General features: G+C 39.0%; 1 protein-coding gene across 1 annotated transcript in view; it reads right to left on the bottom strand.

Annotated features, from left to right (window-relative positions):
- Positions 1 to 7,293: 7,293 nt before the first annotated feature.
- TM2D3 (TM2 domain containing 3) overlaps positions 7,294 to 13,683 on the bottom strand; it is a 29,363-nt gene continuing 22,973 nt past the window's right edge. The window contains exon 6 of the mRNA XM_023727861.1: positions 7,294 to 7,566. The gene's annotated coding sequence lies outside the window, so the exon portion shown is untranslated. The remainder of the gene's footprint in view (positions 7,567 to 13,683) is intronic.

The raw sequence follows: 13,683 nt of genomic DNA, 5'->3' as shown, positions 1-13,683 counted from the left end.
CTTCAGTGCCATTTTTTACTATTTTTTCTTTTTTTTCAGTTTCTTATCTCTCTCACTCTTCCTTCCTCTCCTTTCTCCTGCACATGTAGTCACATGTGCTGTCTCTGCCCCTTCCTGACGGGCTGTGCCATACCACTCAGCTAAAGACCCACTGGCACATGGCTTCCCTGGGTCCACACCACCCCACTGGCAGGCTCCCTCAGTGCCATTTTTTCTTTTCTTTTCTTTTTAGTTTCTTATCTCTCTCACCCTTTCTTCCTCTCCTTTCTCCTGAACACTTAGCCACGTGTGCCATCTCTGCCCCTTTTTGATGGATTGTGCCACACCGCTCAGCTAGAGAGCCACTGGCATGTGGCTTCCCAGGTCTGTGCCACCCCACTGGCAGTCTCCCTGAGTGCCATTTTTTTTCTTTTATTTTCCATCAATTTCTTATCTCTCTCTCCCTTCTTTCCTTTCCTTTCTCCTGCTTGTCGATGTGTGTGTCATCTCCACACCTTCTTGATGGGCCATGCCACACTGCTCAGCTAAAGAGCCACTGGCACACAGCTTCCCAGGGTCCACCCCACCCCACTTGGAGACTCCTTCAGTGCCTTTTTTTATTTTATTTTATTTATTTATTTTTTTATTCGGTTTCTTATCTCTCTCCCTTCCTTCCTTTTCTCTCTCCCATCCACCAAGCCCCATATACTGTCCCCAATCATTCTTGACAGGCTGTGCCACACTGCTCAGCTAGAGAGCCACCAGCACCTGGCCTCCCCAAGTCCATGCCGCCCCCACTGGCAGGCTCCTTCAGCACATTTATTTTTTTCTTTTTGTTGTTGTTTCTTTTCTCTCTTCCTTCCTTTCCTTTCTACCACCCACATAGCCCCATGCACTGCTCCCCTCTTCTTGACAGGCTGTGGTATACCACTTGGATAGAGAGCCTCTGGTACATGACCTCCCCAGGTCTGTGCCATCCCCACAGGCCAGCTCCCTCAGTGCCATATTTTTTATTTTTGTTTTTGTATTTCCCCTTCTTTCTTTTCCTTCTCCCTCCCATCTAGACCCTGCACAGCCTCCACCCATTCTTGATGGGCTGTGCCATGCTGCTTGGCAAGAGAGACATCAGCTTGCCGCCAACCCTATTTCATCTCATCCCCAATGGCCATCTCCCCCAGCACCATATTTATTTGTTGTTTTTGTTTTTTTGTTTGTTTTGGTTTTTTTCTTCTCTATCTTTCCCTTCTTTTCTTTCCTTTCTGCAGACCACTTAGCCCTGTGCACCACCCATGCCCCTTCTCTACAGGCTAAGCCACACTGCTCGGGTAGAGAGCCACTGGTACATGGCCTTGTCAGGTGTCTCCTGGCCCTACACACCAAATCCTATCGTGCCATCATTTTATTCACTTTTTCTTTTTTCTTCTTTTTGCCTCCATTTCTTTTCTTTCCTTTTTCTTGCTTCTGTTTCTCTCTCTTCTTTCTCTCATCCACTTAACTCTACACATCACATCCTCTCTCTCCCTTTATGCCTATCTGCACCATAAATGGAGTGCCACACCCCCGAGTGGCACAGGTACAGACCACCAGATCCTACCTGCACTACCCCCTGGTCTCGTTCTAACTGCTCCAGTATGTGCCACAAACTACCTATCCCTGGCTCCCTGCTGGACCTTCCCTGCTGCACCGTATCTGAGCAACTGGCCCTGCCCACCTGGACAAGGTGGTGAGAGTATCATGCTCACAGATGAGCAAGCAACAAAGCACACCCAGTCTGCCTGCCCAGACATAACCAAATAAAACAAAAAGCAGGATGAAACAAACAAATCTGCAATCAATAAACAAAGAAAATAATAGCTGAATGTCCTAAAGACAGCAGACACTACCAAAACATATTAAAAAAAACAGGACAGGATGGCTCCAGAAAGCGTCCAAAATAAAACACCAAATGACCTTTGGGTAGAAGAAAAGGCACTGGAACTACCTGATAGGGAATTTAAAACTCTAATATTCAGGGCTCTCCAAGAGATGAAGGAAAATGCAGATAAAAATAAGAAAAAATAGATAAAATCATAGAAAATACAGAGAAAACAATGGAAGACTACAAGAAAATAATACAGGAACAAAATGTCAAAATAAACAAATAACTAGAAATCATACAAAAACAGCAATTAGAAATCCAAAAGATAAACAACAGGATTTCAGAAACGGACAGTGCAATAGAAGGTTTTAGGAGCAAATTTGAAACAATGGAAGACAGGGTCATAGAAATTGAAAACAAATCCTTAGGTGCCAATTTGTTTGAGGAAAAACCAGAGAAAAGAATGAGAAAAATGAAGAAACCCTGAGAATGACATGGGATATAGTCAAAAGTAAAAATCTGCATGTGATCGGAGTTCCAGAACAGGGGGAGAAAATGGAAAACACAGAGTGTATCAATGAAGATTTGCTGACAGAAAAATTGCCCAATATCATGAAAGAGGAAAAGCTGACCATCCAAGAAGCTCAACAAACCCCATATAGGATAGACTCCAAAGGAAAATCACCAAGACATATCATAATCATACTCGCTAAAACTAAAGACAAAGAAAGAATCCTGAGAGCACCTCAAGAAAAATGAAAAGCCACGTGCAAAGGGGAAACAATAAGACTAAGCTCTGATTACTCAGCAGAAACCATACAGGCAAGAAAGCAATGGGATGATATACATAAAACTTTGAAAGAAAAAAATTTCCAACCAAGAATAAGTTATACTGCAAAACTCTCACTCAAATATGATGGAGAAATTAGGACACTTCCAGATAAACAGAAATTAAGGGAATATATAAAAACCAAACCAAATTTACAAGCAATATTAAAGGGAGTCCTTTGGTTAGAGAAAAAACAACAACAGACAACCTGAATCTAGGGTGCAAGACAGCATCAGCCAGATACCAATGTAGGTAATGAACTCTCAAGGATAAAACAAAACTAAAAGATTTACAACAGGGAACCAGAGAGGTCAATCTGTAAATGACAATGTCAGAACAAGAAAAGAAGGAATAAACGGTGTAGGTATAGATCTTTCAAATGGAAAGGAAGTCAAGGCAATATCAAGTAATAAAAGACTGGCTTAAACTTAGGAAGATAGGGGTAAATTTCAAGGTAACCACAAAGAAAGTTAACAAATGTATTAATCAAAATAAACAAGAAAAACAAAGTCTCAGTAAACACAAAATCTACAAAAACGAAAAAATAAAGCCCACAAACAAAAGGAATTCAGCACAGGAGAGTAAGAGGAACAAAAAGACATCAGCACCACAAAAAAAAACAAAAGCACTACAAAATGACAGCAATAAACTCACACTTATCAATAATCACACTGAATGTAAATGGTTTAAATGCACCCATAAAGAGACAGAAAGTGACAGAATGGATTAAAAAACAGGATCCATCAATATGCTGTCTACAAGAGACACACCTTAGGAACAAAGACATAAATTTATTAAAAATCAAAGGATGGAAAAAATATATCAAGCAAACAGCTACCAAAAAAGAGCAGGAGAGGTAATACTAATCACAGATAAAATAGACTTTAAAACAAAATCCACCACAAAAGACAAGGAAGGGCATTATATAATTATTAAAGGGACAATTCACTATGAGGACATAACCATAATAAATATCTGCACACCCAATGACAGGGCTCCAAAATACATAAAACAACACTCTAACAGTACTGAAAAGAGAAATTGACAGTTCCACAATAATAGTAGGAGATTTCAACACACCACCCTGGGTGAAGGACAGAACATCTAGAAAGAAACTCAGCAAAGATACAGAAGATCTAAAGGCCACAATCAATCAACTTTACCTTATAGACATATATAGAACACTCCACCCAACAGCTGCAAAGTACACATTCTTTTGCAATGCACACAGAACATTCTCCAGAATAGACCACATCTTAGGCAACAAAGCAACCCTCAAAAAAATCCAAAACTTTGAGATAATACAAAACATTTTCTCTGATCACAATGTCATCAAAGTAGAAATTAATAACAAGATGACAAGGAAAAAAACGCATGGAAATTGAATAACACCCTGCTTAAAAACCACTGGATAATAAAAGAAATCAAAGATGGAATCAAAATATTCCTAGAATCAAACAAGAATGAAAACACATCATAACAAAATCTTTGGGACACAGCAAAGGTGGGGCTCAGAGGACAATTTATAGAAACAGATGCACACATCAAAAAAAAAGAAAGGGAAAAATCAAAACATTAGCTACACAACTGAACAAATAGGAAGAGAACAGCAAAAGAAGCCCACAGCCACAAACAAAAGGAAATAATAAAGATCAGAGCAGAAATAAATGAAATAGAAAATAGAAAACAATAGAAAGAATAAACAAAACTAAAAGCTGGTTCTTGGAAAGGATCAACAAAATCGACAAACCACTGGCCAAACTGACAAAAGAAAAACAGAAAAGGATGCAAATAACCCAAATAAGAAATGAAATGTGGGGCATTTCTACAGACCCAACTGAAATAAAAAGGATCATAACAGAGTACTGTGAAAAACACAGCATAAATAGGATACAAACCATAACTAACAATACACCAACACCAGAAGATAAGATAGATAACTGGGATCTTCTAAAAGTTAAACATTTATGCTCATCAAAAGACTTCACCAAAAGAGTAAAAAGAGAACATACAGACTGGGAAAAAAAATTTTGGCTACAACATATCCAACAAAGGTCTAATCTCTAAAATCTACAAAACACTCAACACCTCAAAAACAAAAAGACAAATAATCCAATTAAAAAATGGGCAAAGGATATGAACACACACTTCACCAAAGAATACATTCAGGTGGCTAACAGACACGTGAGGAAATGCTCATGATGGTTAGACATTGGAAAAATGCAAATCAAAACTACAGTGAGATACCATCTCATGCCAAAAATACTGGCACTAATCAAAAAAACAGAAAATAACAAACGTTGGAGAGGTTGCAGGAAGATTGGAATTCTTATGCACTGCTGGTGGGAAAGTAAAATGGTACAACCATTTTGGAAAACAATATGGCACTTCCTTAAAAAGCTAGCAATAGAAATACCATATGATCCAGCAATCTCACTCCTAGGAATATACCCTAGAGAAATAAGAGCCGTCACATGAATAGACATATGCACATTCAGGTTCATTGCAGTGCTGTTCACAATAGCAAAAAGATGGAAACAACCTAAATGCTCATTAACGGATGAATGGATAAACAAATTATGGTATATACACACAATGAAATACTACACAACAATACAGAACAAGGATGAATCACCAAACATCTCACAACATGGATAAATCTGGAGGATATTATGCTGAGTGAAATAAGTCAGTCACAAAAGACATATATAGTATGAGGCCACTATTATAAGAACTCAAGAAAAGGTTTACACACAGAAAAAAATATTCTTTGATGTTTATGAGGGTGGGCAGGGAGGGGGAGGGGAAATCACTAACTAGAAAGCAGTCTAGTATCAAATTTGGTGAAGGGAAAGACAACACACAACATAGGAGAAGTCGGTACAACTTGACCAAAGCAAAGGCATAGAATTTTCCTAGACACATCCAAAATACCTTGAAGGGCTGAGTTGCTGTGGCTGGAGGCTGGGGATCATACTTTCGGGGGACATCTAGGTTGATTGACGTAACATAGTTGATAAAGAAAATGTTTTACATCCTACTTTTGGTGAGTAGCATCTAGGGGCTTAAAAGCTTGTGAGAGGCCATGTGAAATACATCTATTGTTCCCATCACATTCAGAGCAAAGGAGAATGAAAGAAACCAAAGACACAAGGAAAATACTAGCCCAAAGAACTAAAGGAACACTTAAACCAGAGCTTCCACCAGCCTGAGCCCAGAAAAACTAGATGGTGCCCAGCTACCACCACTGACTGCTCTGACAGGAATCACAACAGAGAGTCAAGGACAGAGTGGGAGAAAAATGTAGAACAAAATTCAAATTCACACACACACAAAAAAAACAGACCTACTGGTCTGACAAGAGACTGAAGGAATCCCCAAGACTATGGGCCCCAGACATTCTGCTAACTCAGAACTTAAACCACTCCTGAATCCCACTTTTCAGACAAAAATTAGACAGTCCTATAAAACAGTAACACACGTGAGGAACATGCTTCTTAGCTCAGTCAAATATCCAAATGGGCAATTCCTGCACAAAAGCAAGATGAGAAGGCAGGAAGGGACAGGAACTGGATGAATGGATCCAGGGACCCTGGGGTGGCAAGGGGGAGTGTGCTGTCACATTGTGGGGATTGCAACCAATGTCACAAAACAATATGTGTAAATGTTTGAGAAACTAACTTGAACTGTAAAATTTCACCTAAAGCACACACACACACACACACACACACACACACAAAGGTGGTGGTGGGGCAGTCAGTTCTTTTTCCTTTATATGAGCAAGTGAATCACAAAAGAAAATTTCTTCGTTGGTCTTAAGGCCAAATCAATGTCAAATAAAATAAAATAAAGCAAAAGATAAACACATTGTTAAAAAAGAGTAATAAAACAGAGAGTCAAATGATATAACATACATGTAATTGGAGTCACAGAAGGAAAAGAGACAGAAGGATAAGAGGGAGAATGGGGCAGAAGAAATATTCAAGAGATGATAGCCAAGAATTTTCCAAAAATAACAATAGACATTAAACCACAGATCCAAGAAGCTCAGAGGACCTCAAGCAGAATAAACACAAAAAACAAAAGAAAACCAACACCATCAACAAAAAACCCATACACACCCATATATATCAGTCAAACTGCTGAAAGATGAAGATAAATGGAAAAACTTGAAGGCAGCCAAAGAAAAGAGGGAACAATATACACAGAAGAGCAAAAATAAGAATTACAGAACACTTCTGATCAGAAACTATGCAAGCCAGAAGACGATGGAGTGGCACCTTTAATGTACAGAAAGAAAAAAAAAAGTTAAGCCAGAATTCTATACCCAGTGAAAATACCTTTCAAAATTAAGGTGAAATAAAGGCATTTTCATACAAACAGAAGTGGAGAGAATTCATTAACAGCAAACCTGCATTTCAAAAAATCTTAAATAAAATTCTTCAGACAGAAGGAGTGTTTTATGGAGAGGGTGGATGGATGGTCCCTCAATGGAATAATGTCAGTGTAAAGATTGATAATGTCACATGTACCAAGAAGATATAAAAAGAGATATTACTGACACAATGGGACTTTCTGGGAAGAACAGGACAGGCACAAGACAGTCCAAATGGTAAGAGCAAAGCAGGGTCAGTGACATTGGTTTTTATTGTGGCTAGGAAGTGTGGGGAAGGTAAGGGTTTGAGTCTGCAGGCTAGGGTTTGTGTAGCTTGAACTTACTGCTGGATCAAAGGGAATGAGTATTCAGGTTTTCTTACCGGCTTTCTTATCAACTTTTGCCCCAGATGTGGGTCAAAAAGGAAAGGACAAGGAGCAGCACTTGAAAGCTGTCATTGGTCAAACATCAAAAATGGAGTCTTCCTCTTTATTACAGAGTATGATAGCAGACAGGAACTTGGATCTACACAAAGAAATGAAGAGCAACAGAAATGGTAAAAATGAAGGTAAATATATAAGACTTTTCTTATTTTTAATCACTATAAAATGTAATTCACAGCTTCTGGTTTCAGTAACCACATTTCACCTGATCCCTTCACTATTTGCAACCAAAACTGGATAAAATAGAAAAATCAACCATCAGAAGACTCTGAAAGGTGGAGAAGAAAAGGAAGACTAGCTAGGGAAATTGAGACTTAGGATATTTTCACTGGATACAGAATTCTGGGTTAACAGTTTTTGTTTTTTCCTTCCAGTATTTTAAAGGCAGTGAGCTCCTTGTGATTATTGTTTTTTGTCTCCTATGTATCCTTGCCTGAGTGCTAATGAAGTCCACAACCCAGAAATGCCAACAGGCACAGACAAAAACAAAAGCAAACAAAAAACTCCAAGGGAAGTTTTCTCTCTCTAGTCAAAGGCCTGGGGAAAGGGCAATCCTGCAGGACAGAACCCTGTTGACTATATCCACTCTACTGCAAGTGAACACTTCGAAAAAAGTGTGCTGCTCCCCATCCCTACTCAACACTGTGGTTGCAGGGTAGAGTCCTGTGAATCATCCCCGCCCTACACTAATGAGAAGGCATCCCCCTTCCCTGCTGGGAGTATGACTGTGGACGGAGAACTGTTGACCATCCTTGCCCAACACTAAGAGGAATCCCTCCTCCTCCACTTGGGGACTTTGGGGAGACTTTGGGGTGAAGACCTATCAATCATTCTGATGCTACACTAATATGAGCAGAGGTAGCACCCCCTTGCCCTCCTCACCTAGCATTGTGGAGACTATGGAGTGGAGACCTGTCTACCATACCTGCCCTACACCAAGCAAATGTCAGCAAAGAGGTCATGCCCCTGCCCAACCCTACTGGTAGAGCAGTTGCACAGACTGTGTGGAGGAGGCCTGTTGACCATCCCCAAGGTATACTAAGCTAACAGCAACAGAGGCAGCATTATCCCGCTAACAACTAGACAGTAGAGGGAAGGTTACAGAGAGGAGGGAGCTGGAGAAAGGCATTCTTAGATCTGTGTATGAAGTCCTGGGTAGACTCCTAAATTGCCCATGCATGACCAACCAGAATCAACACATCAAAAGATTTGAGAATTGAGATAGAGTGTCTAATACTGCCCTCGTTTCATATCAGCCTCTGGGCAGCAGGCTAGCTGGGCAGACCAAGACAGCACTGCAAATGTTTTGAAAAGTAAATTGGCATTCAAACCACAGCCCATAAGTTTGCCAGAACATGCATTCTGAACCTAAACAGATTGACTGACTGTTGAAATAGGATATTTTAATAGGAACCAGAATCTCATAACACTCAAAATGTCCTGGGTTACAAGCCACAATTACTCATCATAGTAAGACCATGAAAATCTCAACTTGAATAAGAAAAGAGAGTCAACAGAAATCAACACCAAGATGATACAGATGTTAGAATTATCTGACAAGGAGTTTAAAGGAGCTATCGTAAGAATGCTATAAAAGAAATTTGTGAAATTGTGTATCTTTGGCTATGTATATTTTCACCAAAAAAAAAAAAAAAGATCAAGAAGGGAGAGTGTTGATATGTCATGGGGTTGTTAACCAGTCATAAAACAATATGTATACTGACTGTTTAATGAGAAACTATTTGTTCTGTAAACCTTCACCTAAAGTACAATAAAGAAAAAAAAAGAATGCTACAAAAGGCAAATACACATACCTTGGAAACAAATGAAAAAATAGAAACTCTAAGCAAAGGAATAGAAAATTTAAGAAAAACCAAATAAAAATTTTATAACTGAAAAATACAATAAGTGAAATTAAAAAATCTCACTGGTTTGGCTGAATAGCAAAATGAGATGACATTGGAAAGAATCAATGACCCTGAAGATAGATCAATAGAAATTATCCAATCTGAACAAAGAGAAAATGGATTTTCAAAATGATTAGAACCTCAAGAACATGTGGGACAATAACGAAAGGTCTAACATTCCTGTTACTGGAGAGCCAGCAGGAGAAGAGAAAGAATGTGGTGCTGAAAAAATATTTGAGGAAATAATGACTTTAAAGAGCCTAAATTTGGCAAAAAGACATCAGCTTACAAATTCAAGATACTCAGCAAATCCCAAACAGGATAAGACAAAGAAATCCATGCCCAGATAATCATAATCAAATTTCTGAAAACTAAAGACAAAGAAAAAATCTTGAAAGCAGTCAGAGAGAAATGATATAGTTACACACAGCAATAAAACTATACTTTAAATATAAAAACATCGGTTAAAAGTAAAAGGATGGAAAAGATCTACCAAGCAAATATCTAATAAAAGTGGAAGTGGATACAGTAATATCAAAATAGACTTCAGAACAAGGAATATTATCAGGGATAAAGAGAGACATTATATAATAATAAATGGGTCAATTCATCATGAAGATATAACAATCCTAAATATGTATGGCTAACAACAGAGATTTAAAATACATAAGCAAAAACTGAACTGAAAAGAGAAATACACAAATCCACCATTATAGTTAGAGACCACAACACTTCTCTGTCAGGAACTGACAGAATAAACTGACAGATAATCAGCAAAGATACAGAAAACCTAAAAAATACTATCAACCAACTTGACATAATTGACATTTATAAAACATATTACCTAGAACAAAATACACATTCTTTTCAAGTGCGTATATGACATTCAACATGGTAAACCATATTTTGAGCCACAAAGCAAAACTAAACAGATTTAAAAGGATTGAAATCATACAACTTTTATTCTCTGACCACAATGAAATTCAACTAGAAATCAATTAATTACAGAAATATATCTTGAAATCGTCATATATTTGGAAATTGATCAGTAAATTTTTAAATAACTCCTGGGTCAAAGAGGAAGCCAAGAGTGGAATTACAAAATATTTTTAATTGTACAGAAAAGAATTTCTGAAATGTAACTAAAGGTTCGAGGGAAGATTATAGTATTAAATATCTCTATTAGAAAATAAAAGATGTCTCAAATCAATGGCCTAAACTTCTGCCTTAAGAAAATGAATAAAAAGAATATTATCTGTATTCTGTGAGCACTTTTTTATAATGTTTAGTGGTAAAAATTACTGGTTGGCTACTACCAGAGACCATCTGGACCAATAAGCAACATTATGATAAAGGGAGAAAATATTGAAATTTTCAAGGATTTCATTTTACTTGGATCCACAATCAAAACCCACAGAAGCAGAAGTCAAGAAATCAAAAGACACATTGCACTAGGCAAATCTGCTGCAAAAGTCCCCTTTAACGTGTTGAAAAGCAAAGATGTCACTTTGAGGACTAAGGCGCACCTGACACAAGCCATGGTGTTTTCAGTCGCCGCGTATGCATGCAAAAGCTGGACAGTGAATAAGGAAGACTGAAGAAGAATTGATACCTTTGAATTATGGTATTGGTGAAGAATATTGAATACACCATGGACTGCCAGAAGAACAAACAAGTCTGTCTTGGAAGAAGTACAGCCAGAGTGCTCCTTGGAAGCTAGGATGGTGAGACTTCCTTTCACGTACTTTGGACATGTTATCAGGAGGGACCAGTGTCTGGAGAAGGACATCATGCTTGGTAAGGTAGAGGGTCAGTGAAAAAGAGGAAGACCCTTGATGAGATGGATTGACACAGTGGCTGCAACAATGGGTTCAAATATAACAACAATTGTTAAGATGGTGCAGGACTGGGCAATGTTTCGTTCTGTTGTACATAGGGTTGCTATGAGTTGGAACCAACTCGACAGTACCTAACAACAACACTATCAGGGTCATTTTTCACTGTCTCACCATGAACTCCCACCTGGTGGTATCATACTTCTTTGCTGTGAAATGAGTTCTTTGATGAGAAGCAATCTTGTGTGAGGCAGTGAATAAGGCTAGGAAAGGCAAATCCATATCCAGAATATGTGTCTATTCCAGTGAGGACAAATCAATGGAAGGGGTTCAATGGAATCAATATCTTTGTGCTTACAAGAATGAAAGCCCTATGAAACAAAGAATGTGTTTACTGCTTTTATCTTCAGTGCCTAGAAAGTTGCATGCCACATAATAGGAACTCAGTTATTTATTTGCCAAGAGAAAGAACACACTTGCTATGTGTTCTATAGCACAAAGAATTTTCAGGTATTTTTCTTCTGTTCCTTGGGCTATGTTTTCTTCAAGATGAGCTCTTCATTTTCTTTTGCAGACTATATTCTGTCTTCCCTTTCCTTTCTTCTGTGTCCTCTTGTTCCCTTTGCAATAGAATGTATATATAGTTTCTGTGCTACTTCTTTTTTTTAATAGCTTTATTGAGATATAATTTATATGTCATAAAGTTCGATCCCTTAAAGTATACCTGGCTTCTTTCATTTAACACAATGTTTTTCAGATTTATCCATGTTGTAGCATGTTTCATTCGTTCATTCCTTTTTGTGGTCAAGTAATATTTCATTATATGGATATACTACATTTTGTTTATTCATTATTCATCAATTGATGGACACTTTGGTTGTTTCTTTTTTTTATGTATCTTAATTCTATGAACAAGTTTTTGTGTGGACATATATTTTCATTTCTTTTGGGTGTCATACCTGAGAGTGAAACTGCTGAGTAATATTTCAAAGAACTGCCAGACTGTTTTCCAAAGTGGCTGTACTCATTGTATATTCCCACCAACAATGCAGGAGTGTTCCAATTTCTCCACATCCTTACCAATACTTGCTATTATCTGTCTTTTTTATTACAATCATTCTAGTGAGTGTGAAATGGTGTGTCATTTCTTTTTATTTTGTTCATGCTTAATGTGCACAACTTCATGGTATCATATAAATAATTTCTATTTATTTTTCCTCTCTGAGGAAGTTTGAAAGTTATTTATTGTGTTCTGTTTAATATTCCGTAGCCTGATAGACAGGGGTGAGGCCCAGGGAAGAACTCAGCTGAGACTGTATCTGTAATAGAATATCTGGTCTCTGGCCTCTTTATGAAGATTTTCAAAATGTCCTAGTTTTCCCTCCCCTGGGTAGGGAGTGATTTCATGACCCATGGGGGTCAGCCTTGGGCTTTGGGCCTTTCCTCTGGTTTTGCATGGAGCCTTCACATCCATCAGAGAATCAGTCCTGGTTGTCCACTTGCCCTCTCCCACTTACCTCTTCCCAGCAGCCATGTCACTTGCCCCAGCAGTAGCAGTGGAAAAGATAAGGTATCTTTCTTCTCCCAATTAATCAGTTTCTCTCACCAGTGAGAGTTCCCAGATTTTGCTGATTCACCTGGACCATTTGTGGAGTAGTCTTGCAGACCTGATTTTTTTTTTCGCTTACTTGTCTTTTTTCATGTTTTTTACAGTCAGTTGTTTGTCTGCTGCTCAGGTTTGCTCATTGCCAGGAGGAGGTGCTGGTTTTTGCTACTTTGTTCATGTCATTAAGTGTTTGAAAAGGGAGATGCTGTGATCAAGCCACGCTCTATCACTTTCCCCAGAAGTTCTCAGCAACACTTTTAGATGGTTATTAGCTTATTCCTAGAGATTTCTCATTATTCATTCATCACACAAATAGGCACTATGTGTCTACTGTATGTCAGGCAGGGCTCTGAAAGGTACAGCAGAGAACCACAGAGCCCTGCCCTGTGGAGCCTCTTAGTAAACTATGTCCACGTATCTCAAAGTTTCCTTATTTTGCATAAAGACAAAGTTGTGTTTATAGAAGACATCTTCAATAGTCACGTGCCATGTAACAGCCATGAAACATCCAACTGCGTATATGTCCAAGGTTGGGCACGTGCCCTCCGGGGGATGCCCATGGCCCAACTCGGCAGTGAGCCTACCCAGCTGCTCCCCACCGGTGGGAACAGGCGCTCCTGCCACTGGGAGGAGTGGGCACCCAATTCTGCTCCCAAGCACCCAAGGTCGGAAGGTATCAAGGGGCCCAGCTATTGCCAAAACCACTCCTCTGCTGCCCCGGCCTGTGCCCAGTCTCCCTGCCGTGAACTTCACAGGGCTGCGGGAGTGTAAGCTAAGCAGAACTGGCCAAGCACTCACCTGAGGCGTCTGCAGTGGAAGCTGCCCAGGCCACGCACCACACAGCAGCCCCC

This window comes from Trichechus manatus, unplaced genomic scaffold, assembly GCF_000243295.1.
Source record: "Trichechus manatus latirostris isolate Lorelei unplaced genomic scaffold, TriManLat1.0 scaffold00019, whole genome shotgun sequence".
NCBI classification, from domain to species: domain Eukaryota; kingdom Metazoa; phylum Chordata; class Mammalia; order Sirenia; family Trichechidae; genus Trichechus; species Trichechus manatus.
This window is presented reverse-complemented; position numbering and strand designations above follow the sequence as displayed.